The sequence below is a fragment of the Suncus etruscus genome, chromosome 12, assembly GCF_024139225.1.
Source record: "Suncus etruscus isolate mSunEtr1 chromosome 12, mSunEtr1.pri.cur, whole genome shotgun sequence".
NCBI lineage: Eukaryota > Metazoa > Chordata > Mammalia > Eulipotyphla > Soricidae > Suncus > Suncus etruscus.
This window is the reverse complement of record NC_064859.1, coordinates 66,204,059-66,228,009: the sequence shown is the minus strand read 5'-3', so window position 1 is coordinate 66,228,009 and position 23,951 is coordinate 66,204,059. Positions and strand designations below refer to the sequence as shown.

General features: G+C 36.3%; 1 protein-coding gene and 1 non-coding gene across 2 annotated transcripts in view; both read right to left on the bottom strand.

Moving 5' to 3' along the window:
- The window catches only part of SNTG2 (syntrophin gamma 2), a 329,060-nt gene that overhangs the window by 142,005 nt on the left and 163,104 nt on the right, over positions 1-23,951 (bottom strand). The window lies entirely within an intron of this gene.
- Positions 12,540-12,671, bottom strand: LOC126025452 (small nucleolar RNA SNORA51). Its single transcript, XR_007501457.1, has one exon. It is a non-coding gene; the product is annotated as a small nucleolar RNA SNORA51 (small nucleolar RNA).

The window sequence follows — 23,951 nt, the reverse complement described above, 5'->3', positions numbered from 1 at the left end:
ATATGCACCGAATGAGGGGCCAGCAAAATATTTAAAACAACTGTTGACAAATCTGAAAAACATTATCAATAACAACACAATAATTGTGGGGGACCTCAACACTGCTTTGTCAACATTGGATAGGTCAACCAGACTGAAACCCAACAAGAATATACTAGACCTGAGGAGAGAAATGGAAGAAAGAGGCCTAGTGGATATATATAGGACACTCCACCCCCAGAAACCTGGATACACATTCTTCTCCAATGTACATGGGACATTCTCCAGGGTAGACTACATGCTGGCACATAAAACATACCTCCATAAGATCAAGAGGATAGAAATTTTGCAGACTACCTTCGCTGACCACAAGGCTCTGAAATTATTTGTGAATTCCAAAGGGACTCAGAAGAAAAACTTTAACACCTGGAAGTTAAACAACCTCATACTCAATAACCAGTGGGTCCGAGATGAAATCAAGGAGGAAATCAAAAGGTTCCTGGAAACAAATGACAATAAAGACACAAACTATCAGAACTTATGGGACACAGCAAAAGCAGTACTGAGAGGAAAATTTATAGCTTTGCAAGCACACATCAGGAAGGAAGAAGGAGCTTACCTGAGTAGCTTAATGACACAGCTAATAGAACTAGAAAGTACTCAACAAAAGGACCCAAAAATAGGAAGACAGAAGGAAATAACAAAGCTGAGAGCAGAAATCAACGAAGTGGAAACCCAAAAAACAGTCCAAAAGATCAACAAAAGCAGAAGTTGGTTCTTTGAAAAAATAAACAAGAGATGCCAGCACCCTTCTGCCTCTCTACTCTGCTGTCCGGCATTTTCGGCCTGATTTCACCCTTGGTGCGGCTCATCAGCCAGCCTGCCTTCCTGTGAGCTTTCCGGGGAGTCTGCCTTCCCGTGAGCCTTCCGTGGAGGTGAGTCGACACGCCCAGAAAGGGAGGAGCCACTGAACTTCGCTGGATCTCTGATGCCAGCACCCTTCTGCCTCTCTACTCTGCTGTCCTGCATTTTCAGCCTGATTTCATCCTGGGTGCGGCCCATCTGCCAGCCTGCCTACCTGTGAGCCTTCTGTGGAGGTGAGTCGACACACCCAGAAAGGGAGAAGCCAGAGGAGCACGGTTGCTCCGCTCCCCTTCGTGACGGTGCACAGCATTTAGCCAATGAATACAATCACAACACGTAGAAAAACACGCAGTCCTAGTGTGACAATGGGGAAACAACACGGGCCAGTGCCAGACATAGAGAATGAAGATGGCAACTCTGATGACTTGAACATGACCAACCACCTAGTCAGTCTCTCAGATAAAGAGTTTAGAGTTGCAATATGGAACATGTTCAAAGAACTCAAACAAAGTATAGAAGAGAAAACTAAAAAGAATCAGGAGAATATGAAGATAGAAATGAGAAAACTCCAAACGGAAATTTCAGATCAAATAACAGGTCTGAGAAACTCAGTAGATGAATTGAAGAAAAACATGTTTGAGATTTCCCACAGGTTAACAGCAGCTGAGGATAGAATCAGTACACTGGAAGATGAGATACATAACAATTACATACAGCAGAAGAAATTGGAAAAAAGCCTCAAAGCAAATGATCAAACAATGGAAAAATTACTCAAAGAATGGGAACAGATGAAAATAGAAGTCTATGATAAGCTCAACAGAAACAACTTAAGAATCATTGGACTCCCAGAGACTCAGGAAGAAAATCTCCAGGAAGAATCAACAGTCAAGAACATCATTAAAGAGAAACTACCAGAGATAATGAATACATGTGATCAAATCCTGCATGCCCGAAGAGTGCCAACTAAAAGAGACCCCAGAAAAAACACCCCAAGACACATCCTAGTCACAATGACGAATCCCATAGATAGAGACAGAATTCTGAAAGCAGCAAGATCGAAAAGAGAAATTACATTCAAGGGAACATCCTTGAGATTTACTGCAGACCTGTCACCAGAAACACTCAAGGCCAGAAGGCAGTGGTGGGACATAGTGACAAAACTCAATGAAATAAATGCTTCGCCTAGAATACTGCACCCAGCAAAACTCACTTTCAGGTTTGAAGGAACAATACATAGTTTCACAGACAAACAACAGCTCAAAAACTTCACAGACTCAAAACCATTCTTAAAAGAAAAACTGAACGGCATACTTTAAGACAAGGCTTACCAACAGACACAACAAACTTTAATATAAAGATGGCACTAACTCCCAGGACAATTCTTTCTCTCAATGTCAATGGACTAAATGCACCAGTTAAGAGACACAGAGTGGCTAAATGGATCAAAAAACTTAATCCAACCTTCTGCTGCCTACAAGAAACGCACCTGAATAGTCAGAACAAACATAGACTCAAAATAAAAGGCTGGAGGAAAATCATCCAAGCAAACAACACCCAAAAAAAAAAGCAGGAGTGGCCATATTAATATCAGATGATGCAAACTTTATACTTAGGAAAGTTGTAAGGGACAAAGATGGACATTTTGTATTAATCAAGGGATATGTACAGCAGGAAGAAATCACCCTCCTAAACATATATGCACCGAATGAGGGGCCAGCAAAATATTTAATACAACTGTTGACAAATCTGAAAAATAATATCAATAACAACACAATAATTGTGGGGGACCTCAACACGGCATTGTCAACACTAGGCAGGTCAACCAGACTGAAACCCAACAAGAATATACTAGACCTGAGGAGAGAAATGGAAGAAAGAGGCCTAGTAGATATATACAGGACACTCCACCCCCAGAAGCCTGGATACACATTTTTCTCTAATGTACATGGGACATTCTCTAGGATAGACTACATGTTAGCACACAAAACATATCTCCATAATATCAAGAGGATAGAAATTTTGCAGGCTGCCTTTGCTGACCACAAAGCCCTGAAATTATATATAAACTACAAAGGGACACAGAAGAAAAATTTTAACACCTGGAAGTTAAATAGCCTCATACTGAATAATCAGTGGGTCCGAGATAAAATCAAAGAGGAAATCAAAACCTTCCTGAAAACAAATGACAATGGAGACACAAATTATCAGAACCTATGGGACACAGCAAAAGCAGTACTGAGAGGAAAATTTATAGCTTTGCAAGCACACATCAGGAAAGAAGAAGGGGCATACCTGAATAGCTTAATGACGCAGCTCATAGAATTAGAAACTGCTCAACAAAAAGATCCAAAAATAAGGAGGCAGAAGGAAATAACAAAGCTGAGAGCAGAAATCAATAAAGTGGAAACCAGAAAAACCATCAAAAAGATCAACGAAAGCAGAAGTTGGTTCTTTGAAAAAATAAACAAGATTGATAGACCACTGGCAAAACTAACAAAGAAAGAAAGAGAGAGAAACTTGATAACTCGTATTAGGAATGAAAAAGGAGAGATCACTACTGATATGGTAGAGATTCAAAGGGTAATCAGAAACTACTTTGAGAAACTCTATGCCACTAAAAATGAAAACCTGGAAAAAATGGATAAATTTTTGGAATCTTATAATCTTCCACGATTGAATGAAGAGGATGTAGCATATCTAAACACACCCATTACTATTGAGGAAATTAAGAAAGTAATGAAATGTCTGCCCAAAAACAAAAGCCCAGGCCCAGATGGATTTACTAATGAATTCTTTCAAACCTTTCAAGAGGAACTACTACCAATCCTGGCAAGACTCTTTCATGAAATTGAAAAAAACAGGAAAACTTCCAAATAGCTTTTATGAAGCCAACATTACCTTGATACCTAAACCAGACAGAGATGCTACGAAAAAAGAAAATTACAGACCAATATCGCTGATGAATGCAGATGCAAAGATCCTCAACAAAATCCTGGCAAATAGGATTAAATGCCTCATTAAGAAGATCATCCACTACGATCAAGTAGGTTTCATTCCAGGAATGCAAGGCCGGTTTAACATCTGTAAATCTATTAACATAATACACAACATCAACAGCAAGAAAAATAAAAATCACATGATCATATAAATCGACGCAGAGAAAGCATTTGACAAGGTCCAACACCCATTCTTGATCAAAACTCTCAGCAAGATGGGAATGGAAGGAACCTTTCTCAATATAGTTAAGGCCATCTACCACAAGCCAGAGGCAAATATTGTCCTCAATGGAGAAAAACTGAAAGCCTTTCCTTTACATTCTGGCACAAGACAAGGCTGTCCTCTCTCACCACTCCTATTCAACATAGCACTGGAAGTACTCGCAATAGCGATTAGGCAAGAAAAGGATATCAAGGGAATCCAGATAGGAAAGGAAGAAGTCAAGCTCTCACTGTTTGCAGATGACATGATACTCTACTTAGAAAACCCTAAAGACTCTACCAAAAAGCTTCTAGAAACAATAGACTCATATAGCAAGGTGGCAGGCTACAAAATTAACACACAAAAATCAATGGCCTTTCTATACACCAATAGTAATAAGGAAGAAATGGACATTAAGAAAACAACTCCATTCACTATAGTGTCACACAAACGCAAATATCTTGAAATCAACTTGACTAAAAATGTGAAGGACCTATACAAGGAAAACTATAAAACTCTGCTCCAAGAAATAAGAGAGGACACGCGGAAATGGAAGCACATACCCTGCTCATGGATTGGCAGGATTAACATCATTAAAATGGCAATACTCCCCAAAGCACTGTACAGATTTAATGCTATCCCCCTAAAGATACCCATGACATTCTTCAAAGAAGTGGACCAGGCACTTTTGAAATTTATTTGGAACAATAAACACCCTCGAATAGCTAAAGCAATCATTGGGGAAAAGAATATGGGAGGAATTACTTTCCCCAACTTTAAACTTTACTACAAAGCAATAGTTATCAAAACAGCATGGTATTGGAATAAGGACAGGCCCTCAGATCAGTGGAATAAGCTTGAATACTCAGAGAATGTTCCCCAGACATACAATCACCTAATTTTTGATAAAGGAGCAAAAAATCCTAAATGGAACAAAGAAAGCCTCTTCAACAAGTGGTGTTGGCACAACTGGGTAGCCACTTGCAAAAAATTGAAATTAGACCCCCAGCTAACATCATGTACGAAGGTAAAATCCAAATGGATTAAAGACCTCGATATCAGCCCCAAAACCATAAGATATATAGAACAATACATAGGTAAAACACTCCAGGACATTGAGGCTAAAGGCATCTTCAAGGAAGAAACTGCACTCTCCAAGCAAGTGAAAGCAGAGATTAACAGATGGGAATATATTAAGCTGAGAAGCTTCTGCACCTCAAAGGAAATAGTGCCCAAGATACAAGAGCCACCCACTGAGTGGGAGAAACTATTCACCCAATACCCATCAGATAAGGGGCTAATCTCCAAAATATACAAGGCACTGACAGAACTTTACAAGAAAAAAACATCTAATCCCATCAAAAAATGGGGAGAAGAAATGAACAGACACTTTGACAAAGAAGAAATACAGATGGCCAAAAGACACATGAAAAAGTGCTCCACATCACTAATCATCAGGGAGATGCAAATCAAAACAACGATGAGATACCACCTCACACCACAGAGAATGGCACACATCACAAAGAATGAGAATAAACAGTGTTGGCGGGGATGTGGAGAGAAAGGAACTCTTATCCACTGCTGGTGGGAATGCCGTCAAGTTCAACCTTTATGGAAAGCGATATGGAGATACCTCCAAAAACTGGAAATCGAGCTCCCATACGATCCAGCTATACCACTCCTAGGAATATACCCTAGGAACACAAAAATACAATACAAAAAACCCTTCCTTACACCTATATTCATTGCAGCTCTATTTACCATAGCAAGACTCTGGAAACAACCAAGATGCCCTTCAACAGACGAATGGCTAAAGAAACTGTGGTACATATACACAATGGAATATTATGCAGCTGTCAGGAGAGATGAAGTCATGAAATTTTCCTATACATGGATATACACGGAATCTATTATGCTGAGTGAAATAAGTCAGAGAGAGAGAGAGAAAAACGCAGAATGGTCTCACACATTTATGGGTTTTAAGAAAAATGAAAGACATTCTTGCAATAATAACTTTCAGACACAAAAGAGAAAAGAGCTGGAAGTTCCAGCTCACCTCAGGAAGCTCATCACAAAGAGTGATGAGTTTAGTTGGATAAATAACTACATTTTGAACTGTCCTAATAATGAGAATGTATGAGGGAAATTGAGAACCTGTTTAGAGTACAGGCGGGGTTCGGGTGGGGAGGAGGGAGACTTGGGACATTGGTGATGGGAATGTTGCACTGGTGATGGGTGGTTTTAAGAAAAAAAATATTGTTATTCAATAATGGAATACAATGTATATACAATAGATTATTATATACAATACATTGTATTATAAAAAAAGAAAAGATGAGAACTTATGTAAGTTTAAGAAAAAAAAAGAAAAAATAAACAAGATTGATAGACCACTTGCAAACCTAACAAAGAAAGAGAGAGAGAGAGAAACTTGATAACTCGTATTAGGAATGAAAAAGGAGAGATCACTACTGATATGACAGAGATTCAAAGGGTAATCAGAAACTACTTTGAAAAACTCTACGCCACTAAAAATGAGAACCTGGAAGAAATGGATAAATTCTTGGACTCTTATAATCTTCCACGGTTGAAAGAAGAGGATGTATTATATCTAAACACCCCCATCACCATTGATGAAATAAAAATGGTAATCAAAAGTCTGCCCAAAAACAAAAGCCCAGGCCCAGATGGATTCACTAATCAATTCTATCAAACTTTCCAAGAGGAACTACTACCAATCCTGGCAAGACTCTTTCATGAAATTGAACAAGTGGAAACACTCCCAAATAGCTTTTATGAAGCCAACATCACCTTGATACCTAAACCAGACAGAGATGCTACGAAAAAAAAAATTACAGACCAATATCGCTGATGAATGCAGATGCAAAAACTCAACAAAATCCTGGCAAATAGGATTCAATGCCTCATTAAGAAGATCATCCACTACGATCAAGTAGGTTTCATTCCAGGAATGCAAGGATGGTTTAACATCCGTAAGTCTATCAACATAATACACATCAACAACAAGAAAAATAAAAACCACATGATCATATCAATAGATGCAGAGAAAGCATTTGATAAGGTCCAACACCCATTCTTGATCAAAACTCTCAGCAAGATGGGAATGGAAGGAACCTTTCTCAGTATAGTTAAGGGCATCTACCACAAGCCAGTGGCAAATATTATCCTCAATGGAGAAAAACTAAAAGCCTTCCCTCTAAATTCTGGCACAAGACAAGGCTGTCCTCTCTCACCACTCCTATTCAACATAGCACTGGAAGTACTTGCTATAGCGATTAGGCAAGAAAAAGATATCAAGGGAATCCAGATAGGAAAGGAAGAAGTCAAGCTCTCACTGTTTGCAGATGGCATGATGCTCTACTTAGAAAATCCTAAAGACTCTACCAAAAAGCTTCTAGAAACAATAGACTCATAAAGCAAGGTGGCAGGCTATAAAATCAACGCACAAAAATCAATGGCCTTTCTATACACCAATAGTAATAAGGAAGAAATGGACATTAAGAAAACAACCCCATTCACAATAGTGCCACACAAACTCAAATATCTTGGAATCAACTTGACTAAAAATGTGAAGGACCTATACAAAGAAAACTATAAAACTCTGCTCCAAGAAATAAGAGAGGACACGCGGAAATGGAAACACATACCCTGCTCATGGATTGGCAGGATTAACATAATCAAAATGGCAATACTCCCCAAGGCATTATACAGATTTAAGCTATCCCTCTAAAGATACCCATGACATTCTTCAAAGAAGTGGATCAGGCACTTTTGAAATTCGTTTGGAACAATAAACAACCTAGACTAGCTAAAGCAGTCATTGGGAAAAAGAATATGGGAGGAATTACTTTCCCCAACTTTAAACTTTACTACAAAACAATAGTTATCAAAACAGCATGGTATTGGAATAAGTACAGACCCTCAGATCAGTGGAATAGGCTGGAATACTCAGAAAATGTTCCCCAGACATACAATCACCTAATTTTTGATAAAGGAGCAGGAAATCCTAAATGGAGCAAAGAAAGCCTCTTCAACAAGTGGTGTTGGCACAACTGGCTAGCCACTTGCAAAAAATTAAACTTAGACTCCCATCTAACATCATGTATGAAGGTAAAATCCAAATGGATTAAAGACCTCGATATCAGACCCCAAACCATAAGATATATAGAACAACACATAGGCAAAACTCTCCAGGACATTGAGACTACAGGCATCTTCAAGGAGGAAACTGCACTCTCCAAGCAAGTGAAAGCAGAGATTAACAGATGGGAATATATTAAGTTGAGAAGCTTCTGCACCTCAAAGGAAATAGTGCCCAGGATACAAGAGCCACCTACTGAGTGGGAGAAACTATTCACCCAATACCCATCAGATAAGGGGCTAATCTCTAAAATATACAAGGCACTGACAGAAATTTACAAGAAAAAAAATCTAATCCCATCAAAAAATGGGGAGAAGAAATGAACAGACACTTTGACAAAGAAGAAATACAAATGGCCAAAAGACACACGAAGAAATGCTCCACATCATTAATCATCAGGGAGATGCAAATCAAAACAACAATGAGATACCACCTCACACCACAGAGAATGGCACACATCACAAAGAATGAGAATAAACAGTGCTGGCGGGGATGTGGAGAGAAAGGAACCCTTATCCACTGCTTGTGGGAATGCCGTCTAGTTCAACCTTTTTGGAAAGCAATATGGAGATTCGTTCAAAAACTGGAAATCGAGCTCCCATACGATCCAGCTATACCACTCCTAGGAATATACCCTAAGAACACAAAAATACAATACAAAAACCCCTTCCTTACACCTATATTCATTGCAGCACTATTTACCATAGCAAGACTCTGGAAACAACCAAGATGCCCTTCAACAGACAAATGGCTAAAGAAACTGTGGTACATATACACAATGGAATATTATGCAGCTGTCAGGAGAGATGAAGTCATGAAATTTTCCTATACATGGATGTACACAGAATCTATTATGCTGAGTGAAATAAGTCAGAGAGAGAGAATAACGCAGAATGGTCTCACTCATCTATGGGTTTTAAGAAAAATGAAAGACATTCTTGCAATAATAAATTTCAGACACAAAAGAGAAAAGAGCTGGAAGTTCCAGCTCACCTCAGGAAGCTCACCACAAAGAGTGATGAGTTTAGTTTGAGAAATAACTACATTTTTAACTGTCCTAATATTGAGAATGTATGAAGGAAATGCAGAGCCTGTTTAGAGTACAGGCAGGGGACGCATGGGGAGGAGGGAGATTTGGGACATTGGTGATGGGAATGTTGCACTGGTGATGGGTGGTGTTCCTTTTATGACTGAAACCCAAACACAATCATGTATGTAATCAAGGTGCTTAAATAAAAAAAAAGAAAATTAAAATGCAGTATGTTTTAGAAATACTTTACAAAAACAAGAAGGTAAATAGAAATAAATCAAAATGTGTCAATGATCCCAATAAATAGTTTAAATTCATGGTAAAAAAAAATGAAAATGGGGGCCAGGAGCCTAGCAACCTCAGGTACATTGGTGGAAATAGAAAAGAAGACAGACTAAATATCCAATCCCATGATTTCTCTGTTTCTTTTTTCCTATGATTCTTAAACACAAAAACTTTACAACTATAATTTAATTTGTTGATAGCTATTCTATGTATAATTCCTGCTGCATTTCCCCCACACATATTATCAATTCCACTTTGATTTTACTTTGTCCTGTAGCAATAATTGATTTTTTTTAAGACAAGAAAATTATGTTTTATTTTCATCCACATATTTGTCATTTACTATATTCTTTTCCTTTTCTGGCTGTTCAAATCTCCATCTGGTGTTTTGTCCTTTCAATTTGGAAAAGCATCTATCTTTTGGTATTTCTTGCAGAACAAGGTCTGTGAGTAACATTTTATCACAGCTTAAATTTATTTTAAAATATCTATAGCCTCTCATTTTTAAAGAATTAGCCTCCTGGTACAGAATTCTGAGTAAATATTTATAATGTGGTGTCTATGGATATAGCATGCATTATTGTTAATATGGAAACAGTATACATATTCTCTTCCCTGGTTTTCAATAGTTTAGCAGGGATGTGTCTAGATCCCTATCTTTGTCTAGGATATAGATTTAGGTTTTGTATCCTATCTGATGTTCCCTACAATTAACTGATGCACTTTGCCTTTCTAAGATTTTTTTTTACCTTTTTCTTTTTTGGAGACTGACAGATTCTTTTCATATAGCAACAAATCTATAAACCAATTTTCTAATATCTCTTATCTGTATAAGGACTAACACATTTTGTTTAATGATTGTACTTTCAGCCCCAAAGTTATCCTTTTTTTACTGAAGCAAAGTAGTTTTTATTGGAAAAAAATTTAGAAAAATGTTAAGGAAGAGAGAGAGAGAGAGAGAGAGAGAGAGAGAGAGAGAGAGAGAGAGAGAGAGAGAGAGAGAGAGAGAGAGAGAGAGAGAGATTCTACAGAGGGGGAAAAGCCCATTTGTTTCTTATTTTAAAGTCTTATTTTCCCAGCTTCTTCTAAGTTCTGTGTGTTCATTTATTAAAATCATATTTATCTCTAAGTCTTTGGCCTTTTTTTGTTTTGTTTGTTTGTTCTTTGGTCACACCCAGTGAGACTTAGGGATTACTCCTGGCTATACACTCAGAAATCTCTCCTGGCTTGGGGGACCATATGGGATGCCGGGGGATCGAACCATGTTCTGTCCTATGCTAGCATGCGCAAGGCAGATGTCTTACTGCTTGCACCACCACTCAGGCCCCTCTGGCCATATTTGTAACTATTGCTATGCCATTTTGTCTGCTAAGCATGGGTTATTTCTATTGGTTGATTTTTAACTTTTGTATTACTTTTATATTACTTTTATTGTCATTGCATGCAGACAAATGCGTTTTCAATGTTTATTTTTGTTTAATTTATCATTTGTTTACAATAATATACCCTTTTTAAATTTTATTTTATTGTAACCATTGTGATTGATAAGGACCTTCAGATTTGGCTTCAGACATACAATGAAATCACTAATCCCACCACCAATATCAGTCTTCCTCCACCATGTACCCAGAGTATATTCCATTTCACCACTGTTTGCCCCAACTCCCTCAGTATAACAGGCTCATTTACAGTTTAGCTTGTTAGGGTTTGGGTATTTTGATTCCACTGTTCTTGACTTTGACTTGAATATTTAATTCTGTCTTTTTTATTCTGAATATTTTATTCTGTTGTTTTTTTTTTTGGGGGGGCACACCCGGTCACGCTCATGGATCTAACCTCATGATTCGTCATAAATCAGCTGCATGCAAGACAAATGCCCTACTGCTGTGCCACCACTCCGGTCCCTCTGTCTTCTTTGATTATCTCCACCAATGTACTTGAGGTTGCTACACTCCTTGCCCCATCTTTTCATTTTTGTGTCTTACCTTCTCCACTCAGTTTCTTTCCTTCTCTTCACTATAATCTATAGCCAAGGGTATTTGTGACAATTCCTATTTAGACCATTGCATTTTTTCATGGAGTTATTCTAAATACTACATACACATAATAGAATCTTCTGTATTTATCCTTCTTTTGGTTTACTTCATTTAACATAATATCTTCCATTGTTGTGGCAAATTACATGATTCCATTATGCCTTATAGCTATGAGTTTTCCATGTATACATGTACCATACTTTCACAATCACTTTGTAGTTGGACATCTAGGTCGATTCCAAGTCATAGCTATTGTACTGAGTGCTGCAATGAATAGTAGTGCGAAAACATTCTTTCAGATGTATATTTTTCTGGCCTGGGGATAAATATATTCAAAAGAAAGATTCCCAGGTCAAATGGAAGCTCAATTTGTGTTTACCTAAAACCCTCCATACTGTTTTCTATATGCGTTGGACTAGGCAGTATTCTCACCAGCAGTGAACGAGCGTTCTGTGGCAACTGCATCCCTGCCAACAGAGATTACTGCCATACTCACTGGTGTAGGATGATATCTCATTATGTTTGTTTGTTTTTTTTGTTTTTTGGGCCACACCCGGTGACGCTCAGGGGTTACTCCTGGCTATGCGCTCAGAAGTCGCTCCTGGCTTGGGGGACCATATGGGACTCTGGGGGATCGAACCGCTGTCCTTCCTACACTAGCGCTTGCAAGGCAGACACCTTACCTCTAGCACCACCTTCCCAACACTCATTATGTATTTTTTAAATAATTTTTATGTGGCATACTCACTGGTGTAGGATGATATCTCATTATGTATTTTTAAATAATTTTATGGTGACCAATGTGAATCACGTCTTTCACAGTTGAATTTAAACTACGTAGTGACAGTGAAATAGGACCATTACCACCACCAGTGTTGATTTCCCTCCACCCATTTTCCTAACATGCATCATATACCATAGCCTGAAGTGCTAGTGTAATAGGTCCCTTCTGTGTATAGCTTGATGTAGATTGAGTTATCTTTTTTTTTGTCCCCCAATTCACAATACAGACCAGGCAAAGAGCCTGGGTTGACGTGTATATTGGGTGCATTTACTGTACCTCCTCTTTCTATACAGTCAGTGTAAAGAACACAACTTGTGGTAAGAATGGGAGGCCTTGGGCCCGGAGAGATAGCACAGCGGTATTTGCCTTGCAAGCAGCCCATCCAGGACCAAAGGTGGTTGGTTCGAATCCCGGTGTCCCATATGGTCCCCTGTGCCTGCCAGGAGCTATTTCTGAGCAGACAGCCAGGAGTAACCCCTGAGCAATGCCAGGTGTGGCCCAAAAAAAACAAAATAAAAAAGAATGGGAGGCCTTTTCTTTTCTTTCTTTTTTTATTTTTAATATATATATATACATATATAATCCTTCACCATGCAACATTCCCATGACCAATATCCCAAGTGTCCTTCCTCCCCACCCCACACAGGTCTGTACTCTAGACAGGCTTTCTACTTCCCTCATTCAGTCACATTTTGTTATGATAGTTAGATTGAGTTATCTTGATTCTGTTGTTGTTGACTTTGGGCTTGATGTTTAAGTATGATTATTTTTTATTTCCACTCAATGTTCATATGAATGTTTGGTCCTGGTACCATCAACTTTCTTTCCCCTCAATTTTTGAGGCAGAATAAGATGATTCAAGTTCTGTGGTTCTGTTGGAAAATGGAAAAAAAAAAAAAGCTGGGAGGTGCCCATCTAGTAGCTATAAATATAGATTTAAAACAAAACCTAACTAAAACAAGCAATGACAAGAAACACAACAACTAAAAAAAGGCAAAACAAAAAAAATAGACAAAAGAAGGGGGCTGATGTGGCAAGGTGGGTTTTTTCTTTCCACCATAGGCACAGTAAATATTGGGGGAAATTTAAAAGGAATTCTCTTGGCCTAGGAGATACAGGGTTTCTCTACCCTTGAAGAATACTGTCATGAGAACAACTACAGGTTCCAAACATGCTCACAGTCTCGAACCCCAAGGTCTTTTGATAATGACAGGAAACATTCTGTTCTGTGGATGTCAGTATCAATCTCCTGTAATTAGAGATTATGGTATTTGCACAGGTCATGGGAAGTCTAGGACAAAGTCTTTATGGATCCAGAGGTTCTGCTCCGTCAAAATTGTTGCAGTCATTATTCTGTAATGAGTGATCTTGGTTGATGAGCAGATCCTAGGATGGAACCTAGGACAGAGTCTTTCCTTATGGTTTCAGCAGTTCTGTTCCATCACACTTTGATATCTCATTGTAATCTTGATTTATATTTCCCTAATAATAAATGATAATGATTATTTTTTCATGTGTCTTTTGACCATCTGTTTATCATCAGGGAAGTGTCCATTTCCTCTTCCCATTTTTTTTGGTGGAGATTTTAGGTTGTTGTGGAGTTAACATTTCTGAATACTTTATATACCATAAATATATAACCTTTATCCAATGTGCTGAGTGCAAAATTTTCTCCCATTAAATTAATTGTCTTCTGGGGGCGGAGAGATAGCATGGAGGTAAAGAATTTGCCTTGCATGCAGAAGGATGGTGGTTCGAATCCCGGCATCCCATTTGGTCCCCCGAGCCTGCCAGGAGCAATTTCTAAGGATAGAACCAGGAGTAACCCCTGAGCATGGCTGGGTGTGACCCCCCCAAAAAAATTAATTGTCTTCTAATTATAGCTCATGTTTCTTTTGCCATACAGAAACCTTATAGTTTGATGTAGTCTCATTTATTCAGATTTGATGTTATAGCCCTTGCCATTGGCACCTTATCATTGAAAATTTCTTTGAGGTCTAAGACTTGGACAGTGTTCTGCCTATGTTTTTCTCAGTGAACTTTATAGATTTGGGTCTAATCACAAGGTCTTTAATTCACTTTGAATTGACTTTTGTGAAAGGTGTGAAATATGGATCAATCTTTAATTTCTTACACATGGATATCCAAATGTCACAACCCCATTTGTTGATAAGACTATTTTATTTCAACTTGCTGGCTCCTTTGTTAAAGATTAATTGACTGTATATTTGGAGGTTATCACTGTATATTCTATTCTGACCCATTAGTCTGAAAGTCTATCTTTGCTCCAATACCATGCTGTTTAGATCACTATGTCTTTGTAGTAGAGCTTCAAGTTAGTTAATGAGATGCCTCCCAGTGTTTTGTTTTGTTTGGTTATTCTACATCTTTTATAGTTCCACACAAACTTTATAATTGATTGCTCTAAGTCGTTGAAGAATGTTTAAGATCTTTTTTTGGTTTGTTCTCTACATGTATAAATTGTTCTAACTTCCAGAACATAAGCTCTAATGCCATTCTACTACCAAAAAATAGCTCTATTAATTATATATTTCTCCCATTCTCGAGTCACCATAGTTTTTCAATAGTTAAAGGAGTTTGTCTTTTTGTTTCTAGCCAGTAAAATTGACTGAAAATATAAGGTAACTGTCATTCATTTACATACATATTTGACATAGAATAACATTTTAAATTCCATTCCTTTATCCCAAAAGCACAATTTTATTTTGTTCAATTAAAAAGTAATATTTCATTGAATATATACCACAACTTTATTCAGACAACTGTCAATGAGCATTTACATTGATATCATGTCTTAGCTACTATGAATCAAAGTAGGAGCAAATATCCTTTCAAATCAGTATTTTCATACCCTTTAGCTAAGTACCCAGGAGTGTTATCACTTGATCATTAAAAATTTACATTTCTGATTTTTAAATATCACATCATTTTCCATAGAACCTGTACCAATGTACATTCCCACCAATCATGTACAAGTGTTCCTTTTTATCTACAACTAATACTTTGGAATAGGCAATTATTACCTGACTGCGGTAACAGAAGAAAATGATAATGGAGATAGCTTGGGTGTAAATTTGCAGTCTCTAAAGAAGTGAGAGACAGTGTTGGTTATCTTAGCTAATGTGACATACCATGGGAGCAACTGCAGACTATCAAGGAGAGAGAAGTAGAGCTGTCCCTCAGAACTCAGCCTCCTCATCCCAGAGAGGATGAATAAGAGTAAGCTAACTGACAGATTTAGTTAGTGAAGTTTTTTTTTAAATATATGGTTTTCTTTTCTCACCTTGTTTTGGAGCCTTCAGAGTTATTTTATGTAGAAAAATATTTGGGTCAGGATATTTGTACAACATATTTACACCATATCTAACTAAAAGCGTGCCTGTGAGTACTGGATTCTTAAAATGTTTATAGGAATGTATTTTCTAAGGAATAAATATGTTAATTCATTATAATATACATCCTAAACCTATTTAACTTCAAAAGTTTTCTATTTACCTTTGCTGCATGTGAAAAGCCTCATAGCATAAGGAGTCTTGAGCCATTCTTCCTAATATCTAAAGTGAATCTAGAAAGCTTATGTCCATAGCGAACACAGCAAAACTCTTTACCTTTCTGTTTTCACCCAAAGCATGAATTCAGTATTTCTTGATCAAATATAGAACAGCTTTGGAATGGAAATTAGCACTGAGAATTTCCACTCATTTAATTCCCTTTTTTCTAAGACCTGATGTGAAATACCAAATATCTGTGTATATAGTATGTCCTTTCACACACAAACAAGAAAAAAAAGTGGCAAACACAGACTAGTAGGTCCTGAGATATGAGTCAGGAAGCCTATTCTAAATCTGAATGTCTTTGTTATTTTAGGGCTGGGGGTTATGCTCCAGTGCTCAGGGCTTACTCCTGGCTCTGTGCTCAGAGATCACTGCTGGTGGGTGTACCCCCAGAGAACCATTGGGTTACCAAGAATAAAACCAGGATGATTCATAATATTCAGACATGGTCAGATCCACTTCTACCCCATACTTAGACTCACCATTCTTCACCTATCTGAACTCCAGTGGGACCAAGGGGAGCTGTCAGGAAGTTACCTACATACACTTGATATTAGGACCAGGATACACACACTCACACTGACATTGTGATAAAGCCTTCCTGGAGATCCTCTTACCTTTAAAAAATGGTTTATCTGTATTTAGGAAACCATTTATTCTTGACTTAGTCAATTTCTATTTTTATCTATTTTTATTCACCCTAATGCCCTCTAATATATGAGAAAGAGTGATTTAGACAAAGAATAAGGAACCGACAGTGTAGAAAAAGGACATAACAAAGGCAAAAACAGCTAGAAAACATTAGGATAATTTAGTCTCATAAATGAATTTTAGAAACAAGAAAAGGAAAAAACTGAGAATTAGAGAGCATTTTCACAGAGCACACTTGATCTTATGACCTTCAGTTTGGTTGAGCATGAGTTTGTCCACCACCGCTCAGGTGTGCAGACTGGCATTGTCCTAAAACACAGTGCATGATAAAGAATGATAGTGAAAATGCATTTTTCTATTTGACAGATTTATCTGGACATCTAAATTTATACTTCTACCTCCCCCAATTCCAAGAAAGACACATTCTGAAAATATTTTTTGCCTTACTAAAATACTGGCTTTATGTCCTGAAGAGTGAAATGGATTACAACAAAATTATTTCTATAAGACTTTCATAATGCTTCTTTTTTATGGAAAACTAGTACATCTCACCTATACTTCTAAAAATTTGCAGAGAAAAGAATATAACACTGTTTGAGAAAACAGATTTTTTTTCCCTACAGGAAAGACCTAAAATTGGATATAAAGTAAACAGTTATATTGTATTTTGGATCTTGGCCCAGAAACCTGAACAGTTAAAAATAAGAAACAAAAAAAAAGTATATTTTTAAGGTTCACATAATTGAAAGTGAAAGACACATAAGCTAAAAAATTAACACAGAGTTTTCCAGCATGGTTCTTAAAAGTTTTTCTTTAAAGGAAGTTTTTTATAATTATATAATTAATTTTGCTGTCAGTGTCTAATTTAGGATAAGTACATAATGTCTCTGATGATGGATTATTTTGACTGTAACATTACAGTCCTTTTAAACACTATTCATATTCATCGCTGCCGTCTTTCTTATTTTAAAAAACTGTAATCACCTTGACATATGGCATCTTCATGATCATTTGGGGAAATAGTTGGTGATTATGCTGTGTCTATATTGTAATTTTTCCTTCACTCTCTTTAGTGACTTTGCAGTGGTAATTTTCACTTTTGAACTTATTCTCTTCACAGTATTTTGTATTAATTGTGACAGTCCCTTTTCCTTGCTTTTGTGAGCATCTTCACATGCAAGCCTATGTGCAACAGCCAGTTCTCACATGATGGGTCTGCTTTTAACCCTCAAGTGAATGTCCTAGGAGTGATGCTGGGAGTCCTAACCTACAGGTAAGAAGAATGGCAAATATGAGGCTTAGGTGGTCAGATGGGACCTGACAGGTGCTTGAACACATCTAAAAACACTGTCAATAAAAATATAGTATTTAATCTGCCCAGTAAATTCATATTGTGATTTATGCTTTTTTAAAAATAATGTCTTTATTTAAGTACCATGATTACAAACATGTTTGTAGTTTGGTTTCAGTTATATAAAAGAACACCCCTCTTCACCAGTTCAATCTTCTCACTAACAATGACTCCCATTTCCATCCACCCGCATCCCCTGCCTGTATTTGTGACAGGCATTCTATTTCTCTCATTCACTACCATTATAAGTGTAATAATTTCTCTAGCTGAACTTACCACTTTTTCTGGTAAGCTTCATATTGTGGGCTGGACCTTGTAATCCTCATCTCTATTGTCTCTGTGTATTATTACAATTATGTTCATTTTTCTTAAATCCCATAGATGAGTGAGACTATTCTGTGTCTGTCTCTTTCTCTCTAACATGTTGTGATTTATTCATATTCATACTTCTAATATAGACGATGATACAGCTATTATAAAAGCAAATGTAAAAACAACTCTAGAGAATATGATTCCTCAAGTAAGTTTTATATCCATAGTATGTTTTAAAAGTCATCACTGACTCTACAAATATAGATCAATGAATTTCATTCATAATACAGCAAAGACAACAGCATCACGCCATAAATGGTATCAAACAATAACCTAGATATCAATCATAAATCAAGATATATATCAGCAATTTCAAACTAAATCTGTAGATTATTTATTGAGCTCTCAGTCAGCAGTAATACCAAAATAACTAAGCCAGTTCTATGACTGACTGGACAGATGGTGATAAAAATAAGAATTGTATCTACTGTACCACCCCATCCAAAAAAATCCAGTGTCAAAAATGACTATAAAGTTGGATAATAATAAACTATATCCACAATAACATAAATATAATCAACAGCTATGCCATAACCTGATATGTTTGAATCAAAATATAAGATTTATAGTCATGGTAACACAAATGTGCAGAAACAATACCAGAATTGACTAGAGAATAAAAATCAATATAAATATGTAAATATGGGAACATGGAGATAACTTCACCAGATAACCTTGCCAGAATTTACCCTACTTACAAAGGTCAATCTACCGCTATAGACACAATAATGTGAGTAAACACCATCAAGGACAGAACTGATTAAAGATAAAGATCAACTAAAGAGCTTCTTATTCAGATGGAAATGGGCACCATCATTACCAGACCTGACTAGTAAAGATGGATCAATGGGCTTTTTATCTACTATAATGACAGTAAAATCACCTCCACAACCAGAAAATACTCTTTAGAGATAAATCAATATTATATATATATATATATATATACAATTACATCAAATAACCAGTGATAGGTTACATCTGAAATTAATCTATAGATGTTAATCTATGACCTCAATGTTTATTATTAGCATCAAGTGAACCACCATTAGTGCCTGAACTGAGTCTCCAAATGGTGATAAATTTTTTGAGTTATATATATATATATATATATATATATATATATATATATATCTTGATACCACCAAAACAATCACCATTAGTGGAGAGGTAGCCCAGTGTCCGTCACTGAAATGTCCACTCAGGCACACACTTCTAAAGAATGGAACGCACTGAGATCAGCTCCACATGTGGAGCTCTCATGTGGAGCTGATTTCACAAAGAATATAGAAAAGATAGATATATAAGCTTTGTTCAGTATTCTTATTTCCAAACAAAACCTATAGGAAAGTGGTTCATGAAAGTTTGCTAACCATTGATCCCAATCCTCTAAAAATTATCCAAAAGAGTAATTCCTTCCTTTTCTGAAAGATACTGCCTGATCAGCATTGCAGTTTTCCTGAAGTGATAAATTCAGCGTGGTGGTTTCTTCTCAGGTCCTAAGCAAGGTCACAATATAAACAAAACAAATATTTATTTAAAATAACATTTGGAGACTACAGTAAAATTATTGTTTTAATCTCCTATTTACATGAAAATAAACTAGGCTTAAAATAGACAAACTGAGGACCTGTAAGTCCAGAACTCAAAATAAGTTTTTAAATTTTATTTTATAGTCTTTTTTATGATATTTTTATTTATAAAGATATTTATTTATTTTTTATAATATCTTTATTTAAGCACCATGGTTACAAACATATTTATAGTTGGGTCTCAGTCATAAAAAGTACACCTTTCATTCACCAGTGAAATCTTCCTGACACCAATGTCCCCCATATCCCTCCTCCCCCACTTCGTGCCTTTCTTTAGGCATTCTATTTCTCTTTCTCAACTACCATTGTCATGATAGTTGTTGGTGTAGAAATTTCTCTAATAGCATTCACAATCTTTGTGGTAAGCTTCATATCATGGACTGGTCCTTACAGCCTTCATCTCTATGGTCTCTGGGTATTATACTGTCCAGGCATTATACTGTCTTTAATTTTTCTAAAATACCACAGATGAGTGAGACTTTACTGTGTCTGTTTCTCTCTCTCTCTCTGACTCGTTTCACTCAGCATAATAGTTCCCATGTCCATCCATGTATAGGAAAATTTTATGAATTTGTATTCCTGGGCGCTGCACAGTATTACATTGTGTAGCTGCACCACAGTTTCTTTAGCCACTCATCTGTTGTCAAGCATCTGGGTTGTTTCCAGATTCTGGCTATTGTAAATAGTGTTGCCATGAACATAGGCATGCAGACGGCATTTTTATCTTATGCTTTTGTGTTTCTAGGGTATATCTCTAGAAGTAGTAATGCTGGTAATCTCTAGAAGTGGTAATGGGGAGCTCAATTTTTAGTTTTTTGAGGAATCTCCATATTGTTTTCCAGAAAGGCTGGACTAGACAGCATTACCACCAGCAGTGAATGAGAGTTCTTTTTTCCTCACTTCTGGGTCAGCAAGAAAAAAAATATTTAACCCCATAAAAAATAGGGAGAAGAAATGAACAGACACTTCCTCAAAGATGAAATAAAGGTGGTTAAAAGGCACATGAAAAACTGCTCCACATCACTTATCAGAGATGCAAATCAAAAGAACAATGAGATATCACCTCATGCCACAGAGACTAGCACATATCACAAAGAATATGAAAATATTTTAAAGGTGTTTTCAAATATAAACCTTTTCAGAAATGTTATATTTCGTAAGTTGAAACCTTCACATTACTTAATTTCATTTGAATGTCTTATTCATATGCCAATATTTGCTGTTAAAAAATGCACCTGGTGAACTCTGAAATCAAAGCAGATGCATTTTGGTTAGAGAACTTCATTTAGCCTAACCTCTCCTCTGGGTTAACTGAAATTTCCAGGGAACTTTTAAGTACGTTTCAAAGATCATCTTATTGCTTAAAACACTGTCATATAATGAGCATCACATATAGAAAAAACTCTCTGTAAACAACAATTTCTCTTCTTTGTCACTTACTCTTAATGGTACATGAAAAATATATTAAAAGAAATTATCAAGAGTGATCAGTTACATCTATTATTGTCTTAGTAGACCCTTCTGTATTCTAGTTATACTCACCACTCTTTCTACCCTGAGCTGTACCTCCTGACCTTTGTCTCTATTGTCTCTCATATTATTATGGTAATAATATCATAATATTTCTTGTTTTTCTTGTATCCCACAAATAAGTAAGATTATTCTACATCTATCCCTTTCCTACAGGCTCATTTTACTGAGCATAATATTTCCCACAACCAGCATGTATATACTCTGTACAGGAACTCTGCTGAAAGTAGAAAAACTAACAGGCAAGGCACTCTCCATTAATAATAGTGCAAACCAAAATGTCAAAAAAGAAAGAAAAGAGAGAGAAAGAGAAGCAATTTAAATGAGAGACATACGTGACGGTGCCTGGGGTTCACTGGTGAAGGATGGAATACATTATATGACTTAAACAACACAATAAAAAATTTTATAACATGGTGCATAAATAAAACAATAAAAAGGCAAAATTAGGGGCTGGAGCAGTAGAACAACAGGTAGGGCATTTTCTTTGCATGCAGCTGACCTAAGTCCCCCAGGAGTAATTCCTGAGTGCAGTGTCAGGAGTAATTCCTGAGTGCTGCTGGTTGTGTACCAAATTCCCCCCATAAGGCAATTATGGATTATACATTTTTATATAATCTTACTTTTCTGAGTATTTTGTGTTATTGATCTAAAAACAAATGTCTTATGGAAAAATAAAAAATATGAATATAAATTACATTTAGAATTTTAGATATTTCTCATAAAGATACATAATTAAAATACCATGTCATTGTTAAGCATAATTTTAGTAGAAATATAAACAAGAAAGATTTTACTAAAATGTCAGACATGTAAGGATTTATAATTATTATAGTACTGAGGGAAGACAACAGGTGCTGTGGAAGAAAACCTCATAGTTTTAGCAGCTTGTTCTCTTCTGTTACCAGAACATAGTCCTATTATAGTTGCTAAGTTCTTAACTTGCATGTACATCCCTGCATCTGGCTGCCTTAGGTGAGGAATCAACTTTGTTCACCGCCTTCATCTCAAAGCACTGCACTGAGCCATCCTCATGGTGAGCATTATCCATATTGTCACCAGCCAAATTAGAGATACTCTCCTGCTCTCTCCAGGAAAGTTAAACATCTGCTTTTCTAGGTGCTTCCTGCAGGTGGTGTCCCATGCCATCCAGCACCCATCCTACTGTCAGCAGATCAAGACACAGGTGCTGACGGAGGATATTCACTGTGACACAGGATTCTTCCTCCAGATTTAGAACCAAATCAAACACTACTTTCCATCTTGTTCTTCCGTGGAGCTCCAAACCCAGGCCATCCATGTATGAAGTCATTTCATTTGATTTTTGAGACATTCACTGTGTCATCCAGGATGAGTGTATAAGTTACTATCAGAGTTGGAGCCTCAGGTGTAAAAATGTGGGGAAGGGAACAGTGGCAACATCACATTGTCAAGGGCTTTAATGCTTCCTATCAGGTGGCTTTACTAACTTCATCACTGGTTTTTCTACTTTCTATCACTGTTGGCTCCACTTCACGTGCTCTCAGTTTTCCTGTCCTGGAATTTTTTTTTGATTCAGTTAAATTTTTAATTTAATTTTGATTCATTAAATATACAATGGCATCTTCTATATTTAAACACTTAAAAGTACTTTGGATGGAATACATATGGAATATTTGGTTCCAGAAGAAACTTTGTGTGACCTTAAGTTTGCTCTCTCAATTTCAGTGTCTAAATATTTCAGTGTATAAATATGTCCAAATATCAATGTTATGGCAAAAAATTCAGATAAGAAAAAATAACTTAATGCACACTAAGGAACTCAAATCTCAGATATTTTCTGGGTCTACAAAAATTAAGGTTCTGCTCAATGCAGAACACCCATTGCTAAGTTTATACTCACCCAGTATTAGTGGGTCATCTAAAAGATTTGACTTTCAACTAAAAGTTATTTATAAAAAGATATATTTAATATGAACATGATAATGACATAATCATATACAAATGTATTTATATACTTTAATTTCCTTGATGGTGAACGATTTTGAATCTCAACAGACTTCAATTAAAATTTATATTTGCTATTTGTGAATTTTCAATGTGAGCTCTTTAAATTTCAATTTCCTTACCTATAACTAAAATTAATGTTATCTATTCTAAAGGAATGTGGAAAACACTACATGATATATAGCAGAGAACTGAAAATGCAAAAAATACTCTGAGTTTTGTTGAATGTAACAAATATACAAAAATAAATTTTTCTGTAATTAAGTTTAACATTCCTACTGCATTTGTTTATGTTTAATGTCATAAAATAAGATATAAAGTTTGAGTCTATGAAACAATAAATATCTTTTTATTTGGTGGGGTAGATAGAAATAGGTATTCCTTTAAATTTTTGCTTAATTTTTATGAAGCACAAAAATATAATTAAAACTTTATTTTTTGCAGCTTGAAATAAATGACCTAAACTAAACACTTTTTCTGAAATTTTCACAAAAATTATTATAGTTTAGTAGTTATAACAGTGATGAATTTTGTGTTATAAATATACAAAATTATACTA